Here is a 17407-nt window from a genome sequence, read left to right as displayed (position 1 = left end):
CATAATACTCCATAGTGTATATGGGCCACATCTTCCTTATCCATTCGTCTGTTGATGGGCATCTTGGTTCTTTCCACAGTTTGGCGACCGTGGCCATTGCCGCTATAAACATGGGGGTACAGATGGCCCTTCTTTTCACTACATCTGTATCTTTGGAGTAAATACCCAGTAGTGCAGTTTTACTGCCACCTTTTGATCATCTTGATGACCTTACTTTACTGATGAACTAGTTTAAATTTTATGGTCAGTTCTCATAATCATTACCTCTCATAAACCCTTGATCCCTCTTTCATTGGCCCTTACATGCATTGAAAATCTATAACTTCATTTAAATACAATGATCTACCCACTTTGAGCCTAAACCTATGCAGATAAATCTCACAGAAGAAAAACAGCAATCACACTAATTGGTGTCCTTCTAAAAGTCATGACAGCCAGCCTCCAGGGGGTATAAAGCTGTCTAGAAGCCACACAAAGTATCTCCAACCAACCCATTTCCCCATTGTCTTCAAGCATTCTTCTATACTTGCCCCACCCCCCCATTCTTAATGACCTTTATTACTTCACAGAGAAAACTGAAGTAATTCTAAAAACCTTCATAGACTCCCATCACCACATATGGACTCTTTTTTACTCCCATGGACTCTTCCCTTCTGTTAACAGAACTCTCAATGCTCATTTCTCAAGCCAATTTCTTAGCACTTCATTAGGTAACATCCCCTGTCATCTATTCACCTCTCAATTCCCAACTCTATATTGAATAATTATCATCAGCATATTTCCCCATTCTAAAAGGAAGAGGAGGAGGAGGAGAGAAAGGAAAAGAAGAAAAAGGGAGATAGGAAAAATACTTCTGACTAAATTTACTCTTCCAGGTTCCAATTTATCTACTCCTTTTAGCAGAAAATACCCAGCAATGTCTATGTTTACATTTTCTCTAAAACCTATTGCAGTCAGGTTTCTTGTCCTTATCATTCAGCCAAATTGATCTTGCCAGGTTCATCAATGACCTCCAAATTGCTAAATCCAATACCAATTTTAAACTTTAATTTTACTTGGCCTATTAATAACATTTGACACAGATAATAATATCTTTTCCAGAGTAGCACACTCTTAGTTTCCTCCCTGTTTTCCTGGTTGATCTTTGACAGAGTCCATTGTTGATTCTTGCCTATCTCCCAATCTTTTAATAACGGAGTGCTCCAGGACTCAATCCTTGATTCTTTTTTCTTCTCTGTTGAGATTTAGTGTTCTGGTTATCTTATTCTTCTATAGGCAATGACTTTTACATTTGCTTCTCCAGCACAGTCCTCTCTCATGAACTCCAGAGACATAGTCAACTACTTATAAATATATGTGTATACATATCTTATTAATATATCGAGCTTAACTTGTACAAACTCAACTTCTGATCTTTTCTGCCAAGTCTATTTTGTCTTCATTCTTATTCATCTCAGTGCAAAGGAACTCTTAGTTTTCCATTTTTCAGACCAATAATGGTGGAGTCAACCTTGATTCTTTCTCTCATACCTCAAAATCTTCTAAGGAAATCTGTTGTTATAATTTCAAAATATATCTCAGATGAGATTATTCTCACTTGCACTGCTATCCATTCTAAACAATCTACTATCAACTTCTTCCTGAATTATTATAACAACAACCTTACTGGTTTTCCTACTTTACCTTTGCCCCATTTAAGACTATGCTTAACACTGTAGCCATTTTAATCCTTAATACTACTCCTTTGCTAAAAACCCTCCAAAACCTCCGCATGTTTCTCAGAGTAAAATCCAAACTCCCTAAAATGTCCTTTATGTCCTAAATAGGGAACATGAGTGGCTCAGTTGGTTAAGTCTCTGCCTTCAGTTCAGGTCATGATCCCAGGGTCCTGGGATGGAGTCCCATGTCAGGCTCTCTGCTCAGTAGAGAGTCTGCTTCTCCTTCTCCCTCTGCCCTTCCCCCACCCATGTGCTCTCTCTCTCAAATAAATAAATAAATAAAAATCTTAAAAATATATATATCCTAAATAATTTGCTATTTTCTCCACTTCTCTGATATATATCCTACAACCTACAACCCTCAACTTCTCTGATATATATCCTACAACCCAATCAGTGACTCACTAACACTTGGGCTGTTCATGGTCCTTGTGCTGGCTATTCCCTCTGCAGATATTAACAGATCTAATTGATTAGCTCATTCTCATCTCAAATGCTCAAACACCACCTTCTCAATTAGGTATACTTTGCTCACTTTCTTTAAATAGCAAACCATCCTTACTCCCAGCACCCTTAAATCACTATACCTTTTATTATTTATTGCATTTATCATTTTTTAATATACTGTCCAGAAAAGTTAGCATAGCAGGGTTGACTGTTATCTTTTAAAAGATCTACTTACAAGACTGACGCTTGCCAGGCATCTGGGAACTTGGGACGTTTCTTACAATCTTACTAACTGTGAAAATGACTCAATGTGAATAAACTGCTTGTGTAAATAATATGGTTTATGCTGAAAATTTTGTTTTCTTTTGTTCTGTTTTGTTTTCTGGGAGACACGTATTTAAGTGCATGCCAGAGAGGGAGTGCATGTATGATCTTCTGCCAATAAAACTCTGGGGACTAAGTCTACACTGAGCTGCCTTTGTTGGAAACATTTCGTTATATAATAATCATTATATTTCATTATATATTGTTATAATTTGTTGGTGAGGGAATTAAGTGAGTCCTACATAACTCCAATGGAAGACAATTCTAGAAGTTTGCTCCTGGTTTCTTCCAGACTTTTCTCTGCACCTTTTTGCCTTGCTTATTGTACTTTGCATCCTTTCACTGTAATAAATCATAGCCATAAGTCCAACTGTATGCTGAGCCCTGTGACTCCTACTAATAAATTATTGAATGTGGAAGTAGTCTTGGAGAGTTCTCAGATATATAGCATGGCACTTATTTATGTATTTTTCCATTATTTATCTCTTCCAATTATAAGTTTCAATGACTGTTTTTTTTAATCAGTTTTGTTCCCTGTATATCCCATGTCAAAAAATATCCAAATTATATTCTGCATCTCATCTTTTTCTTCTGAACTATAGGCTCATACAATAAACTATGTAAAATTAATATATGAAAAGTTGCATTTCACCTTGCTATCTTCCCCAAACACAATGTCAACAAATGGCAACATTCTGGATCTTAATAGAAAGTCCAAAAATACTGAACCTATACTGAATAGTTCAGTGAGACTAATATATTCTCCTTCTGTTGCATCTCATGATTTTTTCCATTCCCCTCCATTTCAACTTCCTTTAGAAAGTAAGTTGAAAAAAAAAAATGAAAAAAAAAAGAAAAAAAAATGAAAAAAAAAGTAAGTTGATTTAAACATAGGTATAAAGGCTTTAAACTTATTACCAATTACAGTTATTGGCAAACATGGGGGGTGGTAAGTTGCTCAGGTAGGGTGGTAGGTAAGAGAATTGAAAAATCTTTGAGGAGAAGAGAGAACAGAGGATAGTACATTGGAAGATTCACTTCCAAGAACAGTAAAATAATTCAAAGTTTTGAAAAGTAAGAGTAGGAATAAAGGATAGTTACTCATAGTTAATAGTTACCTGTGATAAAGGGTTTGGTGGTTCGTATATTTTGGTGCTATGAAAGTCAAAACTCCTTTATGGGCTAGGAAATGTGAAATGAAGAAGAATGATCTAGAAGCAACGATGAGGAGAAAGGGAGAGATCCAAGCCAGGAGGTATAAAGCATTACAGGGGAGAAATAAAACAAAACAAAACAAAACAAACAAACAAAACAACAAACAATTTAGAGGGATACAGTCCTGGAGGAAAGCTCGGTTTCAGTTACAGCAAAAAAGTGAACACAACATTTATTACAAAGATTGAAGATATGAGAAATCTCTGATGCTTAATCAAAAGTTCCAGAGAGTTTAGTTGCAAGTTTTCCTGGCAAAAACAAGGAAATGACAATTATTTTACATTTGTTCCAGATTTCTATTTATTTCTACTCTACTTATATCTTACAAATTCAATATTTTAATAATTTCCTATTTGACTTATGGGTATTTATTTTTTATTTTCAGCATATTAGGTCTTACCTATTTTAATTTAATGATAAATGTGTTTTAAAATAATGACTATAAACATAATCCTTTCTTTGCTTCTCTTTAATAGAAATACATACCAACCAATGAAATTTCTATTTCTAAGTAAAGTTGTAGAATCCTTTCAAACCATTACTTATTTTGTTGTGTTTTATGATATTGACTGTATCTCATATTACAGTGTGAACCAAAAGAGAGCCATAACCACATCTACACCTGTAGTATCGTATTGCCAGTCCTTAGCACAGTGCCTCACATGGAAAGGTGCTCTAGGAAAATGTGCGGAATGAATGACTGATTCTATATACTTTGGAAATTTTAATCTCTTTGAAATTTTTTATTGGGGTGCTGCTGTGAATCTGTATTCAGAGATGCTGGCAAAAATTGCTAGAAATCTTTCTGAGGTGCCAGCAATATCTGCTGATGTGCTAACTGGGCCTCTTGCACATCACTGGTAAGAAACACATTCAATGACAGGAGGCTGCAGAACGGAGGAGGCAGTGCTGACCGCTGCGGTAATGCTGTGGGAATGACACAAAACACAAGAGCTCAGAAAAAGAAGCCCCTTCTGCCTACTGTTTCCCCTCCAGTGCCCTCTACTGATAAGGCTTAATGCTGTGCTGGATGGGAAAGGCTAGATGTTAACAGGGCCCACACCCAGCATCACAAACCAAGGCAAGGGAGGGTAGACTTAGAGCTGAAAGGTGACACGTTGATAACTGACCCATGTGTTTATTTTATTTTTTTTTATGATTATTTTTTTAAAGATTTTATTTATTTATTTGACAGAGAGAGAGATCACAAGTAGGCAGAGAGGCAAGCAGAGAGAGGGGGAAGCAGGCTCACCACCAAGCAGAGAGCCCGATGCGGGGCTCGATCCCAAGACCCTGAGATCATGACCTGAGCCGAAGGCAGAGGCTTAACCCACTGAGCCACCCAGGCGCCCCGACCCACGTGTTTAGATTCCATCTTGACTAAGAGTACTTGTAACAAGAAACAAATGTCCTCCCTGCATTCAGATATGGAAAGAAAATAGTTTCTTTATCACTCATCCTCATGAAGCAAAAGCTGCTGAGTAGCAGAAAACAAACACACAAAAAACCACACACTGTATTTTAGTTTAATCCTTTACATTTATTACAGTGTTATAATTTAAACATTTATTTTAGACATATATTTAGTATGGTTATACTACATGCTCAGTCTTTTAGATTTCCTCTCATTCCTACAATTCCACTCAAAGATGGCTTTAAAGATGTGAGACCTGAGGTTTATACAGCCTCTTAGTGTTGAGGTGAAAAGAATCCTTCGAGCTACACAGCATCCTCTGGACCATCTGTATGTCTCAGTGAGAAAGTACATGGTGTTCTCTGTTATCCTTACTGGATAGTTTGAGAAGTAAGACTGGTTCTATCTGCATTTTGAGCTTTGTTATTTATTATCATTATCATAATCTGTATGTAGGCTATCCTTTGTCTGGCTTCTACTACCTCAGTAAGTGTTAGGTGTTGTCTTTCACATCCTGTTATTATTAAGTATAAGAATTTTTGTGGGTGATCAATTACAGAGGTTGTGATAATCACCAATTCAATTTTATGTATCTGCATGTGCTGCCATTTTGTGATCCCACCAACAACTGGTTTATTTCTAGCTTTCTTGGGAGATATAGAGACTGCTAATAGCTGGCCTAGAAATACATGACACTAGTCCTTCAGGGACCACCTCATAATTAAAAAGTGTTTCTAAAAACTATGCATCTTGATGTTTACCTACAAAGGTTGGGGATGGCAGAGATAAAATCTGTTTCTTCTTACTCACCCTTTTATTCTCTGTTGTCCTTCAGAAGCAAAACAACATGTAGTTAAGCTTTGTATTTTTTTTTTTAATCATATCTCACTTCTTCCCTACTCTGACTTCATGGTTAAGCTTTATTGTATAGTACAAGAAATCAGCTTACTGACAAGTGAGCCAAAACTGAGAATTATTCCAGAAAAAGTATTTCATTAATATACAAAAGGGACTTACTGCAAATATATATGATGATGATTTAATATTCTACATAGATAAAAATTGCTTTCAAATCAGTAAGAGAAAAATACTCAATGGGAAAAAATAGTTTGATAGGAATAGTGTATATTCAACAGAATAAATATAAATGCTTAATATTCACTATAGGCCAAGTAAATATAGAACAAATGCCATTTAAAATGTGTATGTATATATGTATCAACGTATTTGTTTATCAAATTCACAAAGATAAAGGAATAATGGTAATCCATATTTGCAATAATGTAACATACATAATTGGCTTGAACACCTGAGTTAGAAGAAGTCACAGAAAGACGACATCGCAAGGCCAAACACACCATGACAGACAATCAATTAAAAAAAAAAAAAAGATATTACCATCAGAAACACCTTATGGGAAAAAAAAAAAAAGAAAAAAGAAACACCTTATGGATCTTGAGAAACAAAAAGTATCCTTAACACTTGGGAGTAAATAGAAACTCTGAATTACACTGACTTGTGTGGGCATGTGTGAACATATTTTAGCTAAATCATAGATAAATTTCTTACATTTATCATCAAGTTTTTATAGGAAAAAATAAAAGCTAAAAATATGTAGTCTCTCAGTAATTAAGAAATGACTTTAAGATTCTGCAGGCTAACAGGATTGAATGGTATGAAGACAGAATTCTGTAGGTTATGTAGCCTCTGTTAGTTTAACTACTTAGACCCCTTCCTAATAACTATAAAGGAGCTATTAATCCATATCAATTTACTTTCTCATTTAAGCAATATATCAATTACAACCGATTTAATAGAAGGCATATAAATATACTATAGTACAACCTAAGTTAGTACAACAAAAATTCTTAAAATATAAGAGCTTAATTTGCTTGGATAATAGAGGAATATTTCTTTCACACATAATAGTTCAGAAATGAGTTATCTGGAGTTAGTGGGACATGTCAACCATCCTCCAGGTATGACTTCCACAGTTGCTCTGTAATCCATCTTTTCCTAGCCAGTAACAAGGAAAAAAATAAGTAAAGGACCTGTGTCGTGCTTTTTAAGAAAATGACTTACTTTGCACCTTTTGTTTACCTCCACAATATTTTCTTTCAAACTGAAAGGACAGACAGTTTCTTGCAACCACACACAGGTGCAAGGGACTCTGAGGTTGTGTTCTTCAGCTGCGTAGTCACACTCAACTAAAACTCAGGAATTTACCTACAAAACAGGAGAAAAATATCACTTTTTTACCCTATTAAATGCTCAAGTGCTCTGTATTAATGTAGCTGTTTGCTCATGTACTTAAAAAAGTGGATGTGTAATGTTCTAGTTTCCATTGTCTTCATCTTGACTGAACCACGTTCTCTCCTTTGTGATTGTAATGTTGTATGTTGTACCTCAAACAGAACTTTTTAGGGTTGATGGTCCCTTCCTTCCTGGAGCTTGATTTGAAAAAAAAAAAAAAATTCCCAATTTATCAGAAAAACAACAACAACAACAACAACAAAACACTATTAAAATCACCTTACCAACAACCAAACAATTTATGAATTACTTCAGACCATTATGATGCAGACTAGCTTAGCACTCAGGCATATACCAAATCTATTAAATATGACAGAATTACTTAAAATTTTCTGATAGATACACAGTCCATGCTCACTTGCTATATTTTTATACCTTCTTTTTTTTCAACCCATGACAATTTGGTTTCTGTCCTTTGTACTCCTAACCACTAAACCTGAAGTAAATTCATCAAACAGACATGAGAGTGGAAACTTCAGACATAAAACTTGAATGACAGTCACATTATCACGCAGACAACTAAAATATCAATGAAATAAGTAAGAAATATAGTAAAAAGAGAGATAAAACATGTGCATGAGTGTTCACATATTGCCTGTAAGTTTATCTGTAGATAAGAAAAGACATCAATTTAAGTGTATGACAATAAAAAGTAAATAAAAAGGAAGATTAAAGTAGCAGTTCAAAGAAACAGAGCTGTATACATATTAAACATATGGTGAGTGATTTTATGACACCCTCTGGGTACCATTAAAACACCCACAAGTAATCTGATTACTTGTCCCATCTGGAATCCACAAAGCTTCAGGTTAGTTGCTGTGTACCTAACTGCATGCCCTCAAAATAATTGGTGTTGTCTTAATTTTTTTTCCTATTAGCATTCTCCATCACTGCCAAAAATGACATGGAAAGAGTATCCAAAGTGCATAACTAAATATGGCAAAGGAGTCTCATCTGTTATTTTTATTTTATCTCATTCAGTCTCTTTTCATTCGAAGTTTTGAAGAGTGAAAAACATTTTTATTTCATCTTGTCTCATCTGGTGCCTTTGGTTTAGAAGTTTTGCTGATTTGAAACACATCATAGTCTGTCCCAATTAATATGCATGTGTGTATGTGTATATGATTGCTATATGTATCACTTACTGCAAGTCAAGCCATTCTAATGCCCTTTAAATCAGTAGGTAGAAACTTGTATTATTTATATGATTTGCTTTTGTGTACTACTACACCTTCCCTAAAATTTGTCTGCGTTTTAGACATTTCTTAGCGGTTCCAATTGGAAAACCACTTGCCAAAATACATTTCAATCATTTTTTAGTGCTTTCAAATAAATTATTATCTTAAAATTTATCCTCAAAGACAGTTAATTTAATGGGACATAAAGAAGCCTAGGAATGTACAAAAATTAATTATTTCAACTTTATATATTGTAATATAAACTAAATAAATAATCCTTTGGTAACATTTTCCTCTTTTCTCTCTTTCTTTTACTGTTTTCTTTGCTTCTGACTTGTTTTTTAAGGTAGTGAAATGATCAATGACATCTAGAAATTCTTTCACAGTGACTTGTAAGTCAATATTCAGTCTTTAGCAGGTCAGGGAAGGCTAGTAAGTCCAAAGATAGTACCTTTAACAATAGCAATTTTCAAAACGAACTTGCTGGGAATTACTTGAGCTATGAAGAAGACCAAATATTTATATAATTTTATTCTAAATTCTCATTTCCCATCTGAAATGCACTTAGGCTTATTTTCCTATTTAATACCCATGGATATGACTATTTTTAATTGTGGTTTCAGAATTTTCTCAGTTTAATAAAATTATCTTTATTTTCCTGCACCTTTCATGTTAATTTCAACTCATTTTTCCATAAGCCATTTAACTGTCATGATTTCCCTTTTTAAAGTATTCATTAGAACTCTCATATTCAAAAAAACTTCTCTTAACTTCCAATTAAAAAAAAAAAAGGGAATGGAAATGAGGAAATGAAAAAATATCTAACACCAATAAAACTGAATAAGTCAGACAACGTAAGGAGAGAATATGGGACAAAAACAGATGAAACTAGATTAAATTAAAATATTCTAATTTTTACAAAGTCTCATCTCTGTATCAGAATATGGGTAGCAACTTATTTCTATGCAAATAGTTTTTGGAGGTTGGGAAGGATGGCAAATAAAATTTCACTTCCCTCTTATACTACCGTCATCTCTTCAAATCCATGCAGAGGTATAACTACATATGAACTAAGTGGGAAATGGGAAAGAGGTAATATATGTGAGACAGACCCACTGGAATGCAAGAGGTAGATTCTTGGTAGGCAATATAAGACTGTAAACATAAAGCCTGAAATGGGATCAGAGAAGGAAGGATATTTAATCATCACCATAGTGGAAAATGAATAATCAACAACACACATCTGCTATTATTACCAACAAGGAGTCTGGTTTAATCTTTCCTACTTCTAGATGAGTTATCAAAATATAACAAAAATGGAGCCTAGGGAAATATACTGTGGAACAAGGTAAAAGGAACTACATTTAATTTTCTTTTGGAAATCCAATTTTGTAATTATTCTCTCAGGTTTTAAATTTAAAGGTAACTTTAAACATTACCCACCTCTTTATGAGTATTGTTTACTTCATTTTAAAATGCATTTTCCTAGGTTTACACACTGAGTCATCAAGAATTGCTTAGGAATAAAATCGTTGCATTTTTCTCTAACTTTGATATGAAAAGAATGATCCCATCATTAATTTTTAAAGATATGTTCTTTAATTTTTAAATGACTTATTTCAATACATAATGGATTTTATGTGCATATATTTGCATATATATATGCATGATTTATATTAATATAGCCTTAGATATATATAAAATAACTATATGTAACGACATTTTCTGTTCACAGGATTTCAGAAAGACATAAGTATTTTTTAATTAAAATATGAATCATTAAGAAAATTTTTGGCATTATAAGGTAATGTGTATATAATTAAAGTGTATACATGTAGGCATTCTTCCTATTTTTTGTATGTGTATATATTTTAAGTGTTGTAGCCACTATAGAATATCTCCTAAACATCAGTGACAACCTACTCGTTCTCTTAACTTCCTCTACTATAAAGATAAGAATGATAAAATATTCACCTTTTTAGATTGCCTGGCAGTTAGGGGTAGTCAGGTACCATGGTTCTGCCCAATTGGATATAAGCAGAAGTACTTGTGGATGATTGTTTTTTTTTTCCTCCTTTCTTTTAATAAAAAAGTCAAAATTAATGAGGTGATGGTTTGGAGCTTTGTAATTTCTTCTTTCCTGGAACATAGACTTGAAGCCTAGAGATAAAGCAGCCATCTTGAAACAAATCCAACACCAGGAACTGAAGGGCAAAATGAGAGAAGGAGCAGGGGTCATTTATGACCTCACTGGACTGTTATAGGAACCCTGGCCTGCTTTGAGATCAATAAATCCATTATTGTTAAACTACAATATTATCATTTTCTGTTATTTCCAATGAAAGGAATGCTAACTGATATAACCAGTTCATAAATTTTGGAAGTTTTCTTGATGATTTACATTTTAATAAAATACATCATTCCATGAATGCCTTCATGAAAGCCTATATATAGGAAATATATTTTAAAGAATAGTGACAATAAAATAGTACTGTTTTTAATTTTTTTCTATTGTTCAAGTTTTTTGATAATAGCTGCATTGATTAAAATATTTACAAGTAGAAATCTTATTTTTAATATAACTATAATATTATTTTCACATAATAGCATCAATTTTACTTGAATAACCTGAAACATGTCTCCCTTCAAAATAAATCAATAAATTATTGAAATCAGAAACCAGTACTGACATCAGCAAATATCTGTTAATTGTTTAATATGGTGCTAAAGTAGGCTTTACTGAGGAAATAAAATGTTATTTTTTACCAGAGATAATATCAAAGAAAACTTCCTATGAACAAAGAAAGCAAGAGTAATATGCAAATATCTTCCCAAAAGACTTACACATACCCAAATTGTATAACAAGCCCTTCTTACCTGCTTCCTGAAAATTCCCTAGTCTCAATGGTCTGCTATCACTTTCTGTGAAGTGAGTATCAACTCTTTACCAGCAGAAGTTCCCTGGTCTTTGTCTGCAGGCATTGAAAGAACCAATAATGGTTTCATATTGGTTAATATCTGTAATATATTTATATTTTTTAACATCTTCAGTAAGATATTAATTCAAGTGAATAAACTCAAATGCCTTTCACTGTATATCATAGTACAATCTGTATTATAGTTGTCTAAATCTGTAATATACCAACACTGTCCTGCATTTATTGCTAAGCACCTGCTCATAGACTACTGAAGTAAAGGATGCATAAAGTGAATTTTATATGCATATAATAGATCAACATGCCTGAATGAGCTAATTTTGCATAGGGTACTGAATTAAATCTGCACTGATCAAATGCAGCTGGTTTGATACCCCAAACAACTGGATTTTATTCATAATTTTAAGAAGAAAAAAAGCACAATATAATTCATCATGAACATTAATTTGGTGCTTGTGAATAGTAAAAAAAAACTGAGTAAATATCAGAAAGATGGCAGAAAAGCAAAAAAGAAAGGAAGGATCTTAATAGATATTTTCAATAGGCATTGTATCCTTTCTCAATACATTGATCAGTTTCATATAGGACCATAACTGTATATTTTCTTCCAAGAAAGTGTTTTTGGTTTTTTTTAACTGTATAGTATCTACTTCAGTTATTTCAGAAAGCAGACACTCAATAAAATTCTATTGAAGATTGAACTCATTATTTCTTTTCAAAAACATGATTTTTGCTTCCTTTTTTTTCTTCTTTAGACTCTGATGGATGAGAATTTTGTGATTTGAATTCATTATGAATTATCTTGGGTCAAATTTGTAATTGTGCTAATCCTTCCATGTTTGATAAGCTATTCAATAATAAATATGTACACTATTTTGCCAGTGTTCCTAGAAACCTTATCATCTCCTTTTCTAATACAGCATTTGAACCTTCGCATTGAGCAATGATAACACCTATAATTGAATATGTCAATAACAAGATACAAAATTCGATTTAAATAGGTTATTGTAATGAGACTGATTATATTATTATGGTATCATGAAAATAGATGAAAGATTATAATAGATTAAATATTTCATGCTAATTATTCTGCTATTGAAATTTGTGTTTTTGTTTTTGTCACAGTTGAATTGTGGCTGCTTATCATACAGCTACTAAAGGGAATTCTGGATCTACATAATATCTAAGATCTGCATAAAAACAAATAAATCACTGCAATTATTGGCTTAGTAGGGTTATCCATAACAAATATACAATATTTTCACTTTGCTTTCTGACATTTTTACCTTGTCTCATAGATGCAATATATACTTGGAATTAGAAGGGTTGGTAGGGGAAAGAAGAGAAAAAAGTAAAAACACAAGGCAGACCTCACATAATCATTTATTTGGATTCATTATCAATTTCCTGAGAATAAAATTTTTCAAAAAGTCATAATTTAATCAACTAATATAGGTATACATTTCCATGAAAGTGGGAAACAAGAAAAATATATTATGACTAATTATCAAGGAATCAAGTATTATCACATTGAATTTATAAAGTCTGCCTGCAGAAAATTTACTGTCAAGACTTTTTGTATGGTAATTAGCAAAAAACGTCCTTATAAGAAAATTAATGTCTTTTAGTACCCAATAGCATTTTCCATTGAATTTGTTCTAAAAATGCGGTATATTAAATTTTTAAAAAATATTTACTTATGTTTGATATTTTAAAAATCTTTATGTCATCAATATTTTTCCTTTATCTTCAAAATCATTCTGTACCATTATCTATCCTGTTCTGTGCCTGAGGAGACTGAAGTTCATGGACTGAGTCAACAGGCTCTCTTGCCCTTGGGCTACCTACGGGCTTCAGGACTATGGAAAGAAAACTAGTGGATGGGTGACAATGAGGATGACCTATCCTTTCAGGCTCCTTTTTTGTCTGGCTACAAATTGGCTATGACTTTGTTCCCAACTGAAGGCACAGCTTCTATCAGGTTGGGCTGCAGCACTGTCTTCAGCTTCTGGAACTCTCTATCCTCTTGACCCTTTGAATACTAGAGCTGATGACATTCCTCCATCTTCTGGGGTTAGCCTGGAGGCTTCACCATTCTTTGTTTTTCTTCACCATGCCCATGTTTTTGTAGTCACCATATTCAATTCTTTTTAATTATTCCATTTGTGTACACCATCTGGTTCTTGCTGGGATTTGGACTATTACATTTTTCTAAAAATGTAGTATAGTGTTTTCATGTTGAAATGTTACAACTCAAATATCCAATATTACCAAAGTTAATTATGTCAGATTTTTAATGTATTTACTTAACTACATTAAATGGCATGAGCATTTTAAGTGATCTTCAGTAAATACTAACTACACATTTGTCTCCTTAAAGTATGGTTAGGTCTAATTTAACATTTGTTTGATGAGTAGGGTCATTATAATAGAAATATTTTATTAACACTGATAGTTTTAACCTCATGTATAAATATAAATGGCATGGATCGAAAAACACTTTCCAAAATTATCCCCTAGAAAGGATTAGCATTCATACTATTACTATCATAAGAAGATATTTACTTCTCAAGCAATAACAATATTTTTAAACTCTTTAAAAATTTTGCCAAAGACAATAAGTAACATTTTATTATTATTTTAATTAGCATCTTGATTGCCAGTGAAGTTAAATTTATTTTCATATGCTAAATGGTAATGTGCATTCTTTTTTAGTGAAATATCTTCTCACAGTTTTACCCATTTATACTTGAGTGATTAAATTTTACAAGACTCTGATGCCAATGTTTCTATTGAAGGTAAAATATGAATGGTGATGTTATCTATTGTTATATGGATGGTGAGGTCATCCATATCTGGTATGGGAAAAGGAGGGCATTTCTGAGTGTAGGTGATGAGTTTTGTTTTGGAGAAATGATAATTTTGTGGTGATTAAATGATATTGAAATAGATATGGGTAGCTGACTGTAAAGTTTACTAGAGCCTGGTAGAGAGATTTATACTAAAAATACAGAGTTGATAGACTTCAAAATATATATAATGCAAATCATGTAAGTAAAGAGTATATAAACAGGAGAAATGGGACATTATAAACAATAACAATTTTATGTGGTGAGCTTGAAAAGAAGTTCATATAGAAGTAGTAGGGTAGAGGGAAGAGGAGAATTAGAAACATGTAATATCTCAGAAATTAAATGAAGTGAGATAATTCAATATTATCACATACTGATAAAGGTAAAATAAAACAAAAATAAAATTATGTATTATTTTATTAATAAAAGAGTTTGTTAATGACTTTTGAGAGATATTTCACTTTTATAGTAGAACTACATTAGGTTGAAGAGATCATGAAAGCTGAGTAACTGGGGATGGGAGAATAAAAAATAATGAAAGGACTTATTGTAAAGGAAAAAGAGACATCTTTGTTTATGGGAAGATGTGGAGCTGAGGGAGTTTAGTTTAGTATTAAAAAATGAAGCATAGGAGGGAATTAAATGTATTTGAATGCTAATGGGAAGAAATTAGATTGGTCAGAAAACCTCAAGACACAGGAGATGATAGGGGACCAGTACATGGATTTAGTTAACGAAGACATCAGAAAAGGACAAGATCCAGAGAATAAACTGAAAACTAAGAAGAATCAAAACCTTGTAACAGGAAGAACTTGGAAATCGTAGATGAAAATGCAATTATGTGTGTCAGTACATTGGCATTAAACTAAGTTAATTTTATTAGTTTGATGGCATGTAGATTCTTTGGAAAATGGAAGCTAATTTTCATCAGCATGATGGGAAGATAAAGTGGATGGTAGGACTAAATATTTGAGTATCATAGAAAAGTAACTACTGAGGAAAAGCAATAGACTGGGAGCAGATATTTGGTAAAAGATTTGTCTCCAAAATATACAAAAAGTAGTTGCAACTCAAGAAGACAACAGCACAATAAAAACTGGATAAAAATATTAACAGATATTTCACAAAAGGGGATATGTAAATCTCTAATTAGCATATTAAATAATACTCAACATCATTAGTTGTTAGGCAAATGCAAATCAAAACGATGAGGAGATACCAGATACAACTTCACACCCTCTAGGTTGGCTATAATAAAAACTAAACAAAAAATAGACAATGACAAATGTTGACAAGGATGTCAAGAAAAAAAACCTTCATATACTACTACTGGATGGGAATATTAGCAGTTATATTGGGAAACAGTTTGGTACGTTCTCAGAAAGTTAAACATAGGGGCACCTAGGTGGCTTAGTCATTAAGTGTCTGCCTTCGGCTCAGGTCATGATCCCCGGGTCCTGGGATTGAGTCCTGCATCAGGCTCCCTGCACTGCAGGGATCCTGCTTCTCCCTCTCCTTCTGCTGTTCCCCTTGCTTGTGTTGCCTCTCTGTCTCTTTGTCTGTCAAATAAATAATTAAAATCTTATAAGAAAAAGAAAGTTAAACATAAAACTACCTGTGAGTTGTTTTACTCATAGGTACATAAGAAAGAGAAATGAAAAAACAATATGGCCAATCAAAGACAACACAGGTTCTTCTAGTATCATAATTCATGATAACAAAAACTTGGAAACAACCAAAATGTCCATCAATTGGTTAATGTATAGCTAAAATATAAAATATCTCTATAAAATGGAGTACTATTCAACAATAAAGAGAAAAAAATGATGCATGCTATTTCATGAATAAACCTCAAAACTCTGAAGCAAGATACAATAGACCACATATTATACAATTAATTTTTATGAAATATCCAAAAAGCAAATTTATAGATAGTAAATAAATTAGTAGTAACCTGGGACTATCGGTAGGAACAGGAATTAACTAAAAGTGGCATAAGGGATTTATTGGAGGAATAAAATGTTCTAAAACTAATTAATGATGATGGTGAACAATTTGTGTAAGTTAGTAAAAATTACTAAATTGCACACTTGAAATGGGTGAATTTTACGAGTAAAATCTGACTCAATAAAGTTGTTTTAAAAAACAGTTTCTGAGAATTTCAAGGCTTTGTGAGTAATGTATGAAAAAGATATCAAAATGGGAATCTTTCTGAGTCTATTTTAGCTAAATATGCAAAAGACCAAGTACAAAATAGTAGAGGTCAACTTATCCCACATTCTACTTAAAGGTGTTAGAAAACTTCTCTAGGTATTACAAGGAAAATTCTTTAAAAAATGTTGTGGTTTTTAGTTCTTCTAAATATATAAAAGAATGAAAAGTAAAGAATTTTAGAGGAGAGCCTTAAGGAGATTACCAGGAGAGTTTAATGTTTGTCTCCTAGAGTGAGGGACAGTGGGAGCTGTTGTTTGATTCATTCATCACTTATGTGAATAACTACCTGCCTTGCTGCTCTGATGGTAGAGAAAGAAGAGTCTTCGTTAGAACTGATCTGCAGTCTCAGAACTTGTTGGGTTAAAAGAAATAAATTTATTTTGTGTACATTAAACTTGAGCCGAGTAGGAGTGATAGAGCCATTTGGGGCCATCTTGAAGGCATTTTGTCTAAGAAACCTTTCTAAATAAGCAATGGGATCTCAACAGCGTGTCTAGGTGAACCAACAAATAACAGAGGCCAAAAGTGAATCAGAAGAGTCCAGCCAAAGGAGGCTTTACTTATATTAAGAAAAGGCAGGTGAAAAATATCCAAGGATAGGGTATCTCTGACAAACCAACAGAACACTTCAAGATGTCCAGGTTTTTGAATCCCTTCAAATCAAGAGAGCATTAATGCCATATAATGATATTAACAAGCAAATAAGATTTTTTCTTTCTCTCCATTACTTTTTTGAGCCCCAAACTATTCCAAATCACAATTGGAAATCTACAACTAAAGAGAATGAGGAAGATCA

The sequence above is a fragment of the Enhydra lutris genome, unplaced genomic scaffold, assembly GCF_002288905.1.
Source record: "Enhydra lutris kenyoni isolate GAN:26980312 unplaced genomic scaffold, ASM228890v2 scaffoldscaffold21, whole genome shotgun sequence".
In the NCBI taxonomy this organism is placed as follows: domain Eukaryota; kingdom Metazoa; phylum Chordata; class Mammalia; order Carnivora; family Mustelidae; genus Enhydra; species Enhydra lutris.
The sequence above is the reverse complement of the archived record's forward strand: the minus strand, read 5'-3'. Positions refer to the sequence as shown.